Source organism: Hemitrygon akajei, chromosome 1, assembly GCF_048418815.1.
Source record: "Hemitrygon akajei chromosome 1, sHemAka1.3, whole genome shotgun sequence".
NCBI classification, from domain to species: domain Eukaryota; kingdom Metazoa; phylum Chordata; class Chondrichthyes; order Myliobatiformes; family Dasyatidae; genus Hemitrygon; species Hemitrygon akajei.
In genome coordinates this window covers 40,797,788-40,811,546 of record NC_133124.1, presented here as the reverse complement: position 1 = coordinate 40,811,546, position 13,759 = coordinate 40,797,788, and the positions used below count along the sequence as shown (strand labels likewise).

Here is a 13,759-nt window from a genome sequence, read left to right as displayed (position 1 = left end):
AGAGGCCTAGAATATAAAAGAAAGGATTTTCAAATCATTGACCAGACAGTTTTGGGCCCTATATCCAAGAAATGGTGTATTGACATTGGAGAGGGTCCAGAAGAGTTTTACAAGAAATAACCTAAAATGAAAGGATTAATGTGTGAGGTGCATTTGCTAGCTCGCTGCAGTTTAGAAGAATGAGGAGGAGTTCCATTGAAACCTGTCGATTACTGAAAGACCTAGATAGAGTGGATATGGAGAGGATGTTTCCAGTAGTGGCAGAGCCTAGGGCCAGAGGGCACGGACTCAGAATATGAGGATGTCCCTTTAGAACGGAAAAGAGAAGGAATTTCTTTAGTCAGAGGGTGGTGAATCTCTGGAATTGCTACAGATGCTGTGTAGGTTGATTGATTGGGTAGGCTTAAGGGCTTCTGAACAGTAAGGTCATCAAAGGTTATGGGGAAAAGGCAGGAAAATGGGATTGTGGGGGGGAAATAAATCATGATAGAATGATGGAGCAGATTTGAAAGGCCAAATTGCCTATTTCTTCTATGTTTTATGGCAAGAAACACATCCTGACTTTACTAGCCCTTGCACTGTTACTTGGTTCAAGTTAGGAGTTTGATGATATATTAGGTGTTACCAGGATAAATGCTGCTCTAATTATACTTGAAAAGGTCAATGTCATTCTGACCAAGTTGTTTGATACCTCATCCTTCAATTTAAATATTCATACCCTCTGCCACTGATGTACTGTGGCTGCCGTGAGTGCCCTCTGCAAGATGCATAACTGTAACTCGATAAGTCTTTTTTTCTGTGCTTTCCCAGGTTTGTGATCACTACTGGGTAGGACGACATGTCAGTAAGAAACATGGAACATGCACTGTTGACATTGTTTCATTGTCATGGAACCAGGATCAGAATTTTAGAAAGTCCAACCTAGAGCCATGAATGTGCTCCTTCAAGAGGTGACTTGCCACCTTTCTTGAAAACTCTTTGCCGTTTCTCCCATCCTTGAATCCTTTAATTGAGCTGAGGGCACCTGGGCTTAAACAAGTGCTTATTGCATGCTGTTTAATGTTACTGCTGTTGGTTTTAATCCCACAGGTGCAATTTTGTTGTCTGGTGAATTATAAAGTTCTGATCATGGAAGAATTGTCTTACCTTGCACAATGTTCAAATGAAGCTTAACCAACTTTCACAATTTTGATTGATCCCTCTGATTGAATCTGACTGTATGCACTTCAAGTCCTTTAAAATGAATCTCAGGCCTTACCAAATCTACAACCTTATTTTTGTGTTCACCTCTTAATATTTTGACATTTAGTCCAATTTATACATAATTGTAACTTAATCTGGATAATTACAATTTTTCTCAAAACTCCAGAAGCACATCTCATAAAGAATTTTGCTGAACCCATTTCAATACAATGTTAATATTAAATCCTTTTGCAAAGTCACTACATACTGTTTTTCAGCCAATTTCCCCCTTTACATTTTGCTCCATTTTTTTGTTTGCACTTCTAACTGTTCCAACTTTTGTTTGCACTTTTACAATCTCTGCCATAGAACCGTAGAACATTACAGCACAGAAACAGGCCTTTTGGCCCTTGTTGGTTGTGCTGAACCATTTTTCTGCCTAGTCCCACTGACCTGCACCTGGACCATATCCCTGCATACACCTCTTATTCACTTACCTGTCCAAGTTTTTCTTAAATATTAAAAGTGAGCCCGCATTTACCGCTTCTGGCAGCTCATTCCACACTCCCATCACTCTGTGTGAAGAAGCCCCCCCCCCCCCCCAATGTTCCCTATAGAACCAAGACTTTCTAAATTCCAAGTTATGAATTTCCTATTCCTTCTGTAGTACTTTATTGAGAATCAGTTATGGCTTATTTGTGGACATTATTGTCACTAAATTCAATTTGACCTCCAGAGATGTGAGCAAAAATATTAATAAATATATAGGTTGGTGATGTGGACTTTTAGCTGAGATGTGAAACGATCTACTTTCTCAGATGGATGTAAATGATCCCCAAGGCACTATATCGAAGAGCAGGAAGTTGTCCTCTGTATCCTAGCCAATAATTATCCCTCAATCAACATCACTAAAATAGATTGTCTTGTCATTATCACGTTGCTGTTTGCTGGAGCTTGCTGTTCACACATTAGTTGTCGTGTTTCCTTGATTACAACAATGATTGTGCTTCATTGGCAATGCAATGCTTTGGGTGTTCTGTGGTTGTGAAAGGTGCTGTATAAATTGAACACATTCTTTATTTTCTGAACCTACCTGTTCTTAGTTACTGCCCTTAATCATTTTGCTTCCACTTTCTACTATTGATTTTTTTTCAGAACTTGTGGACTTGATGATTTTGGTTTAGGTATACATTGAGTGTAAATTGCTTTGTAGAAATTAAAACGGAGTTGGGTATTTTGTATATTATTTGCAATTCTTTTTTATTGGTATAAGTCTGAATCGACCAGAATCAGGTTTATTGTCACTGATTATGATGTGAAAATTGTTTTGCAGCTGTAGTACAGTCCAAGGACAAAGCTACGAATTACAAAGGATAAAAAGAATAAAGCATTAGTGTTCATGTCTTTATGGATCGTTCAAATATCTGAAGGTGGAAGATTTCTACAATGTTATTCTAGTATCAGTGCATTAAGTGTATTGTTTTTAGTTTTTTGGTACACTTGTCTTCAGTTTGGTTTTGAAATGCTATATAAAATAATTCAATATTAGTGCTCTCTGGGATTCCTTGTGTTCCTAAAGTTAGTGTTGGTTTTTAATAGGTAGGTATAACTGGGTAGCTGTTGGCCTCTTGTCTCAATTACATCTTGTCTGACACTAGGAATAGGAAGAGGGTATTTATCCCTTATTCCTTTCTACTCAGCCTGTCAATGAACAGATTGTTGATCTGTGATGGAACTGTCAGCATTCTGATTTTTAAAGTTTCTAAGTTCGTACAGTGCCGATTTTTTTATTTAAAAAAGAGTATTCACCCCCTTTGGAAGTTTTCATGTTTTATTATTTAACGACATCAAATCACAGGTGATTTAATTTGGCTTTTTTGACACTGATGAACAGAAAAAGACACTTCTGTGTCAAAGTGAAAACAGAGTTAAAACAAAGTAATTTGTTGCATACTATTCAACCCCCCCCCCAAGATGACACACCAAATCATCACTGGTGCAGCCAATTGGTTTTAGAAGTCACATTACGTAAATGGAGCTTTGGAGCTTGTGTGCAGTCAAGGTGTTTCAACTGATTTTTGTAAAAATACACCTGTATCTGGAAGGTCCAATGGCTGATGAGTCAGTATTCTGGCAAAAACTACACCATGAAGACAAAAGAACACTCCAGGCAATACCACAAAGGTTATTGACAAGTACAAGTCAGGAGATGGATACCAGAAAATTTCCAAGTCACTGAATATCCCTTGGAGTACAGTTAAGTCAATAATCAAGACATATAAATCTTTCTAGAGCAGGCCATCCTCAAAACCTGAATGACTGTGCGAGAAGGGCACTAATGAGGGAGGCCACCAAGAGACCTACGACAACTCTGGAGGAGTTGCAAGCTTCAGTGGCTGAGATGGGAGAGGCTGTGCATACAACAACTGTTGCCTGGGTGCTTCACCAGTCACAGTTTTATGGGAGAGTAGCAAAGAGAAAGCCACTGTTGGAGAAAAAAAATTCAAATGAAATTTCAGCTAGAATTTGCCAGGTTATGTGGGAGACTGAAGTCAGCTGGAAGAAGGTTCAATGGTCTGATAAAACCAAAATTGAGTTTTTTGCCATCAGACTCAACACTGTCTGGCATAAGCCAAACCACACATAATCAAAAACACACCATCCCTACTGTGAAGCATGGTGATGGCTGCAGCATGCTGTGGGGATGCTTCACTGCAGCAGGCTCTGGAAGGCTAGTGCAGGTAGAGGGTAAAATGAATGCAGCAAAATACAGGGAAATCATGGAGGATAACCTGACGCAGCCTGCAAGAGAACTGCAACTTGGGAGGAGATTGGTTTTCCAGCAACACAATTACCTCAAGCATAAAGCCAAAGCTACACAGGAATGGCTTAAAAACAACAATGTTAATGTCCTGGAGTGACCCAGTTAGAGTCCAGACCTCAATCCAGTTGAGAATTTGGCTGGACTTGGAAAAAGGCTGTTCACTCACGATTTCCATGCAATCAGGCAGAGCCCGAGCAGCTTTGTAAAGAAGAATGGGGGAAAATTGCAATGTTCAGATGTACAAAGCTGATAGAGACCTATCCACACAGACTTGAGGCTGCAATTGCTGCCAAAGGTGCATCTACAAAATAATGACTTGAAGGGAGTGAATACTTACGCAATCAATTCTTTGTTTTAAATTTGTAATTAATTTTGATCATGATGTAGAGATCTATTTCACTTTGACATGAGTCTTTTTCTGTTGATCAGTGTCAAAAAAGCCAAATTAAATCCACTGTGATTCAATGTTGTAAAACAATAAAACATAAAAACTTCCAAGGGGGTGAACATTTTTTATATTAGCTTTGTAATGTCACTGTCTGCAGGCATACTCAATAAATCCATAGCATAATAACTATAACAGAATCAGTGAAAGAATGCAAGATCTTGGGTGTTCAGTGAGTCTGCAAAAGGCAAACTGTGCTCATGCATAAAGAAATAATAAATAAACAATGTATATCGAGAATACGAGATGAAAAGCCTTTGAAAGTGAGTTTGTAGGTTGTGGGAACATTTCAGTGATGGAGCAAGGGAAGTTGTGTTAAGTTATCCCTTTAGCTCAAGAGCCTGATGACTGAGGGGTAATAACTGTTCCTGAACCTGTTAGTGAGCTCTGAGACTCCTGTACCACCATCCTGATGGCAGCAGAGACAAGAGAGCATGGCCTGGGTGGTGGGGGTCCCTGATGATGGATGCTACTTTCCTGTGACAGAGTTTTGTGCAGATGTGTTCAATGGTAGGGAGGTATTTACCCGTGATGGACTGGGCTGCTTTTTGTTGGATTTTCCATTCAAGGTCACAGCTGTTTCTATGCCATGATGTAATGTAGCCATTCAATATACTCTCCACTATTCATCTACAGATATTTGTCAAAGTTTTAGATGCCATGCCAAATCTTTGCAAACTCTTAAGGAGGAAGAGGTATTCATGTGCTGGACCCAGGACAGGTCCTCTAATATAACACCAAGGAATTTAAAGTTGCTGTCCTTCTCCCCCTCTGATGAGGACTAACTCATGGACCTCTAGATTCCTTCTGAAGTCTATAGTAAGCTTCTTGGTCTTGGTGAAATTAAGTAAACAATTGTTATGGCACCACTCAGCCAGATTTTCAATTTCCTTTCTATATGCTGATTCATCACCACGTTTCATTCGGCCTGTGACACTGGTGTTCATCAGCAAACTTGAATATGGCATTGGAGCTGTGCTTAGTCCACAATTGTAAGTGTAAAGCAAGTAGAGCAGGGGCCTAAGTGCCCAGTCTTGTGCAGCTGTGTTGTTGGAGATTGTGGAGGGGATGTTACCGATCTGAACTGACTGGCATCTGCAAGTGAGGAAATCGAGGATCTGATTAGACAAAGAGGTACTGAGGTCAAGGTCTTGAAGCTTATTAATTAGTTTTGAGGGGATGATGGAATTGAATGTTGAGCCGTAGTTGATAAAGAGCATCCTGATGTATGCACCTTTGCTGTGCAGATATTGCAACGTTGAGTGAAAAGCCAATAAGATGGCAGCTGCTGTGGACCTGTTGCTCTGATAGGCAAATTGAAGTGGATCCAAGCTGTTTCTCAGGCGGGAGTTGATAAGTTTCATTCTAACCTCTCAAAACACTTCATCACAGTGGATGCAAATGCTACTGGATATTAGTCATTGAGACAGGTCACCATGTTCTTGGACATTAGTATGATTGAAGCCTGCTTGAAGCAGCTGGGTACCTCAGACTGCCGAAGCGAGAGGTTAAATATCTCGATGAACATTCCAGCCAGTTGATCAGTACAGGTCTTTAGTACTTGGCCAGCATTAAAATTATCAATGAAGCCAACATCAGTTGGCTTATGGGAAAGAATTTTTCTAACTGTATTTGGAGCTCCATTATGTGAATATGTTTCGTAGCTTACTCTCATGAAATCGGTTTGAAACATAACCAATCTCTCTGAAAGTCTAGGTTTATAACATCTATAGACTGTCACCTATCCATCCTTTTAATCATCTTTTCAAACTTCAGTTAGTAAGGAATGACCAACATTATAAATTCATGTTGGCTCTAATTAACTGAGTATCAAGATGTATGGTAATGCTATATTACCAAACCTTAATGATGTTTTCCTTCTCATCTTTCCTAACAGTGAAATTTCTAATCTGAATTAACTGGTTATATTGAATCAATAGAATTTTGGGAACTTGTATTTGCAAAGTTCTTACCCCCTGTAAAGTGCTGGGATGAAAATCTGTCCCAAGAACAGCTATTCCTTAGCACTTTTGTTTACTTAATTTTGATGAATCACTGTTCTCATTTCAACATTTTTTCAAAGTCCGTAGTGCTATCCTCTCCCTTTCCTGTAAATGATGATGCAAAGTAATTATTCAACACTTATTTCCTTGTTTCATTTACAATATTATTAATCCTTTATTAAAGGTCCTTTCCTCTGGTAAACATTTTTGCTTTTGAGTTTTGTAAGTTTTTTTGTTTTTGTAATCATTGGTCATCATTTTGGTTCCTTTTTATATTTTTCATAATCATCAGTGTCCTGTTTTTGCATTGTTTTCTCTCTTCTTTAACCTTTTCAATTATGCCATGTAGAACACGTCACTTTTGCCAAAAACTGCTTCTGCATTGACCCTGTTGTTTCTGTCTACTGGCAAATATGCTAGCTTCTATCCTATGAAGTTGGCCACACCTAAATATTGAATCTTTGTAAAGATTTTGAGATTATTTTGAATAAACATATTGTCTCTATTAGAGAAACATTGTGTACTATTATGTGTAAACAAAATATGGTTCATTGCAATACAAAATCTAATGTGACTAGTTCTCTTGCAGATTCTGGAACATGTTGCAAAAATCTGCAATCACTGACACCTGAACTGCATCGTTTTTCAGAGAAGTTAGTCTGATTATTTTGATTAATAAACTACCCTTGTCTTGCATTTGTCTAATTTCTGAATCCAGTCTGCCACTTCACATGTACCATGGAGGGATAAGTACAGCTACTAGGTATTCTAAACAAAGTATGATGGTCTGTCTGCTAATTTGGCCCATGAAGTCTTCATTTCCTGTATATTTCTTAAAAATCTGTCATTTCAGAAGTCATTAGAGCCTTCGTAGCCAATGCTTCCCTTTCTCCCACCCCTCCCCAGCCATTTGTCTTTTTTCCTGTGGGTGTTATAATCTGGGATGTTTTGGTTTTGATCTTCAGTTTGCTACCAGGTCTCAGATGGCTGCTAGGATGCTGTCTCCGTTGAATTTATACTTGCAAGCCAATCAGTTTGTTCTTTACATTTTGTGTAAAGAATACTTATTTGGTGCACAGTCTCTATTTGGTCTGTTCTAGTTACTTACTCTGATATTTTCTCTCACTGGTTTTGTTCCTTTCCATCTTTGGAGCTTTTCCTCAAATTGCTGCTGGAATATACTTTCAGAAAATGAGCATACTCTCCCCTCCCCCCCCCCCCCATTGCTTTGTTCCCCCATCATTTTCCAGTGTTCCATTGCTTCTCTTTTACTCTTTGCACGTCTGAAAAAACTGTTAGTATTCTCTTCTATATTATTGCTTAGCTTACCTTCAAATTTCATCTTTTCTCTTCTTATGGATTTGTTTAGGCGTGTTATGTTAATTTTTAAGATTCCCTGTTGTCTTACTTCCCACAAATTTTTGCTATGTTATATGCCCTCTCTTTTGCTTTAATGCTGTCTTAGACTTGCCTTGTCACGATGGATGCCTCATCCATGTCCATAATACTTCATTTTTTTTAGGATGTATTTATCCTGTGCCTTCTAAATTCCCCCTAGAAACTCCAACCATTGCTGTTCTTGCCATCATCTCAAATAGTTTCTCCTTCCAGTCAACTTTGGCTAACTCCTCTCACACCTCTGAAAGTCAGATATATTAGCATTACAGTGGAATAATGGGGAATTAATCTTCTCAAACTACAGGGTGAATTCTATCATATTATGATCACTGACTCCTAAGGGCTCTTTTACCCTAACCTCCCTTATCAAAACTGACTCATTTCACAACACCCTAACCAGAATTGCATTTTCTGCTAGTGGGCTCAACCACAAGCTGCTCTGAAAAGTCATCTCATATGCATTCTACAAATTTCCTGTCTTGGGATCATGCACTAGCTGGATTTTTCCAATCTATCTGCATATTGAAATCCCCCATGACTATTAAAACATTGTCCTTATTGTATGTTTTTTCTATCTGCCTGTCCTTTTGTGTATCCTTGGATGTTAAGCTCTCAACTATGATCTCTCAGCCATGACTCAGTGATGGCCGCAAACTCATACTTGCCAATCTCTAATTCCACTATAGTATCATATACGTACCTTAATTTTGTACAAATATAACACCCTCAGTCCTGCATTCAATCCCCCTTTTTGGTTTTACACCCATGTTACACTCATCCTGCTGACTAATATTTTGCCCTATCATCTGCCTGCCCTTTCTCAGTCTCGGATTTGTCAAATAAGCTTCCAAATATCTGATTTTAAGATTAATATTAATCAAACCAGGAAGCAGTGGAACACTGGGATCCTAATGGCTGGCAGCTTTAAATGTTTGTTGTCCTGTTTCCTATTTGGCCAAATAACTAGCTGATGAGTAAGCAGATTGAGTTAGCAGTTAATAAACTTGTATACTTTTTAATTATTTGTCTCCACATTATTGGTTGGTGATCTAAAGTAAGAATTGGCATTATATGAATTGACTCAATTTGGGTGTCAGAACATAATCACTTCCTTGATTTTACTTGGATGAAGAATTGTGTGCCTAGCTATGTGAAAACCTGGCATGAAGCAGCGGGAATATATAGAATAGCTTAATTGATAATAGAATCCTAAAATGGGAATACTCAGTAATATAAGCTGCAGCTCTGGGAGAAGAAAAAGTTAAAGTTTTAGGCTGAAAACTTTTTGACAGAACTGAATAGCTTAATTGATGTTCACTCCTATTACAGCTGAAGATCCATTGCAAATTTCAGTAGTTACTGATGTTTGCTGTATATCTGTTTTTTTAAAAAAAAAGATAATTATGCTATTGAAATATTTGAGTATTGAATTTTTCTGGGTTCAGGTTGCAGTAAAATACTACCTTTGGAGGCATGGAAAGTTATGTAAAATGCACTGAAGATGATCTTGTACTTGAATTTTAGTAGAAATTTGGAGCAGAAGCAGTTTTGTGAACATCTGTTAAAGAAGAGAGGTTTATCTGTTAAGATAAACCTTGCTGGTGTTCCTGCCATCAAAAGGGAAAGCAAAGCAAATAAATACTAAGTTTACTTTCAGCTGTGACACTACAGCACAGATTTGCCATTAACTATAAATTGATTGTCATTGCATTAATTTAAAAAGTGCTGATTATGACATTTAGTAGGAAAATTACATCCAAAATTACTAGGTATAGGATTGTCATTTTGGTAAAATTTTATTCTTGGGTTTTAAAGCAATGAAATTTGCACCTGAATGTGTTTACTGGATTTACTACCCTGAAGGTGGCAGTATAAATGGACATTTTGTTCAGATTTTCACAATGCCTGTTTGGGTTCTCTAGAATAAAAAGACCCATTAAAATACAAAACCCATTAAAATGGTTGGCAAGAGCTAAATGTGTATTTGTTTTCAATTTTTGCTTCACTTTCTCTATTCCTGATTCTTCTAAAGTTGAGTTTTGCTGGATTTAGGCCTTCATTTGCTATCTTTTTTTGATGGATGAACTGTCCAGGTTTTCTGTTATTTCTTCATCGTTCAAACCTGATATCAAAGTTTAACCTTTTAGCTTTTGCTTGCACTGTCTAAATTATAACACTAGAGGAAAGGAAGCAGAGCTAGAGATGAACACTTAATTCTTGCCAAACATTTCAGTGTGCTACGTAAAAGAAAATCCAAACAGATTGTGAATATCAGCATAATATACTGCCACCTTCAGGGTAGTAAATCCAGTCTGCATATTCAAACACAAATGTCAAAACTTCAGTCTTCAAGAGCCATGAAATATCATGAAATGATTATTCCTACCACAAATATCTAATCTTCCTCAAATGGAAGCCCAGAACACTTCAAATCCATTCAAAAATAAACCATTAGTACTTCAGGGTAAACAGACTGCATAAGGGGTCATGGGTTCAAGCTGATGAAATTTCAGACCTATGTATCAAAGTTCTTGCAACAGGTGACTAACATTTGGAATGGACATTTTGGTAGGTAAATTTAAAAATGCTTGATAATTTGAATCTTAGAGGTGAAGAAAAGTGAAAATTTATGGTTAGCTGGTGGAAAAACCCACCATTGTGATCTTTAAAAACTAAAAATTTCCTCCACACAGTTTACTGTTACAACTTTTATATTACTATATTAACCCAAATATAGTGACTATATCTATGTCAAATGTATATATGACTAGAAGTATTACTGATTTGTCTCTCCTTCCTCAGGGCAGTTTGACATATTGCACAGACATTTGCTGGTGACCAGTACCTGTATTTTGAAATGTAATAATTTGCATGAAAGTAATATATCATTGGGCATCACTGAAGCTAGTTTGGAGGGACCTGGTATTCTTATACACAAATCACTAGTAGTTAATATGTGGATGTAGCAAAGAGTTTTGTGAGCATATAGACTGTTGGCCTCTACTGAATGGAAGAGAAAAGCTAGATTGCAATTATGCAGTGTCCTGTTGAGGCTGTATCTTGGTATTGTACCCAGGGCTGACTTCTCCACCTAAAGAAAATATACTTTTAATTTAACCAACCATTTTCTATCTTTCTGCTATGAAAATTTACCAGATTGATTTGAGTTGGCATCTGTCTTTATGAGGAGAGATGAAACAGACTGGGCCTATACTGTCTTGAGTTTGAGAACAAGTGAATGATTTCATTGAAACATACAATATAGTATGGAACACACTTATTCTGTAACTATTTGAAAACAATAAAAAAAGTTTATAAAAAAAAAAGAAAAATGAAAAATGTCTTCACCTGGAGATTATTGGAATTTGCGAAATATTTACCTGAGAAGTCTGAAAATTCAGTTGCCGACTATATTCAAGACTGATGCATTTTGAATTGTTCAAAGGAATAATAAAGAATATTAGTGCAGCAAGGTAGAACAGAAATGACATTGTTGATCATATGATCCAAATGGGCTATCTCTGCCAATTCTCATTATTATGCATTATACCTATACGGTCAGAAGTTGTGATGTTGACAGACTTTAATATTGTCTCTTTTTATTTATATTCAACCCAGCATTGATGTTCTATATTTTCACTTGACTACCAACTAGCAATGCAGATCTTTTTAAGAGTACTCAAGAAATTGGGATTTCTCTTTTTTTTTCCCGTTTGTGACAGATGTGGAATACTAGCTTTGTACCTTTTTATGTTAGGTTGCTTTGCTAAATGGACAGAAATATAGGATGAGGTCCTCTTGCTGAGTTCCAAAGTCATTGAGCAATATTAATGTTAATATGACAGAACAACAGGGATAATCAAAAATGATGCCTGTGATTGTGCAGTGCTTAGCAGCATTGTGCTGATCACAATGGTTATCAGCATTTTAAGCCTGTGCAGATGTATTTTTATTTATAATTCTCTTGGGTATTGCCAGTGAGGTCCCTATCCTGTGTCCCTGAGGGTGGTGCTGAGCCACCACATGAATCAGTGTCCTGATGCTGAAGATGCTCCCTCAAAGCCATTGACTTCAGCAAAGGACTCTATTCCATTCTGGGTCAGAACTGTGTAATACGAAACTTTTATTGAAGATGTGAACCCATCACAGTCTTATTCGAGATTTCTCTGCTGATGATGGCTCATACTGAAGCAAGAATATTCCTTTCCTTTTTAGCAGGAAGTGACCAAGGCATTGTCAGTTCAGTTGATAATTAAAAATGTATCATTTGGACAAAGAAGCATAACGAGCATCCCAAACCATTGCTCCCAAAACTTCACTAATCTATAAATCTCATTAGTCATTGGCCATGCCCGTCTTCAACTAAGTGCTGTGAAAATGACTTGGAAAGTCCTAAGCATATGAGTACGTTATGTAAATAACTTTAACCCTCTTTCTGCCTCCAGTTTCCAAGCTTTTTCTCTCCTTTTGCCCTTACTTATTCCATCTTTTTCTTGACTTCCTCACTTGGGGTGGTTTTATTTCAGGTAGCCTTTCATCAGTCTTCTGCTTTGTCTGTTGGATTACATTTTGGTTTCTGTAAGCAGTTTTGTGTTGTAACTTGTCAGCTGAAATCAACTGGAGTCAATAGAACTGGCTAGATGCAGTAGTCATTTTCTACTTCTGTGGGATATTGATACCCTCAATTTATGTTAACTTCACATTCATTGTGTGCTTGCTTCATTGTCATAACTTGTTGAATTAACACAAGAATAGGACAGCGCAGAGGTGCGGCAGGTACTGCTATTCTGTGGTTTTAATCTTGAGTACCAGTTTTGTCATTTTGCAGGGTTTTTTCCCCCTGTGCAACTTTGTAGGTTGCTCTTCTCCTCCTACTCCCCCACAACCACCCCCCCCCCCCTCGGGGTGTCTGGTTTACTACCATGTGCCAAAGATGTGCTGATTGGTGTGTTAATTAGCTGCTGTAAATTATCCATAATAGCTCATGGGCAAATCAGGAGACAAATTGATAGCCGGCTTACGTGGACATGAATGTGGGCATGGAATTAATGAGATTTATTTGAGAACAAACAGACTTGATGGAATGAATGATGTATGTTGTAAGTTAGTATATGAATATGTCAATTTTTAATGTGATTTGGGGTGGGCAGGGAATGTCATATGGCCCAACTTCCTCCTCAGAGATCTCAGGCTTGCCTCCACACTAGCCTAGAATCTTTTGACATTTGTACCTTTGTTTCATGTATCTGATTGATTCCTCTTGCCTTTTCACAGCCTTCCTCAATTTTAACTGAGTTTGTGGACCAAATACATATTTTAAATCTGGTTTTATAAGAAAAATGTAAAATATATATGGTATTGGGTGAATTGTAGTGATTGTATTTTGGCTTGATTTCCTATTTTTCAGTAAACAATTTCAATGGTATTGGTAGAACTAGAAGTTTGTACCAGTGGAAAAAGACTTGTGAATCTACATTCTATTTGGAATGGAGAAAGCAGAGGGAAAACTTTGTGTCTCTTTCACTTTGTGATCAAAGCTAGGGAAGCATGGATTTAAGTGATAAATTAGAGGGGAGTTGTGCTCATGGTAGAGGATGGTTGAGGCTAAACCCTCATCATGTCTGAATAGTACTTGGAGCTACAATTGGAGATCAAATGCTATAACTGCAATTTGACTAGATAATTCATTACTTCATTAGTAAATACTATAAATGGATTAGTTTTTTGTTTTTTTTTCTGATTTTAGAAGCCATGTGGTTATTTCTGTAATGAGGAACCAGATAGTGATGTCATTACTTTACATTTCATCTAGTTTTGTAGAGTTGAAAATTGCTGTCTCCTTGAACAACAAGAAAAAATGTAAAGGAAAATATTAAACTTCTGTAGAATCATGATTTCTCTCAAATA

General features: G+C 37.5%; 1 protein-coding gene across 5 annotated transcripts in view; it reads left to right on the top strand.

Moving 5' to 3' along the window:
- Window positions 1-13,759, top strand: part of chd7 (chromodomain helicase DNA binding protein 7) — a 228,198-nt gene that overhangs the window by 6,130 nt on the left and 208,309 nt on the right. Inside the window, exon 1 of one of the 5 annotated variants that reach the window (XM_073041868.1) lies at window positions 7,088-7,107. The exons of the other annotated variants lie outside the window; for them this stretch is intronic. The gene's annotated coding sequence lies outside the window, so the exon portion shown is untranslated. Of the gene's footprint in view, window positions 1-7,087; window positions 7,108-13,759 lie in introns of those variants that run through there. 5 annotated transcript variants of the gene reach the window in all.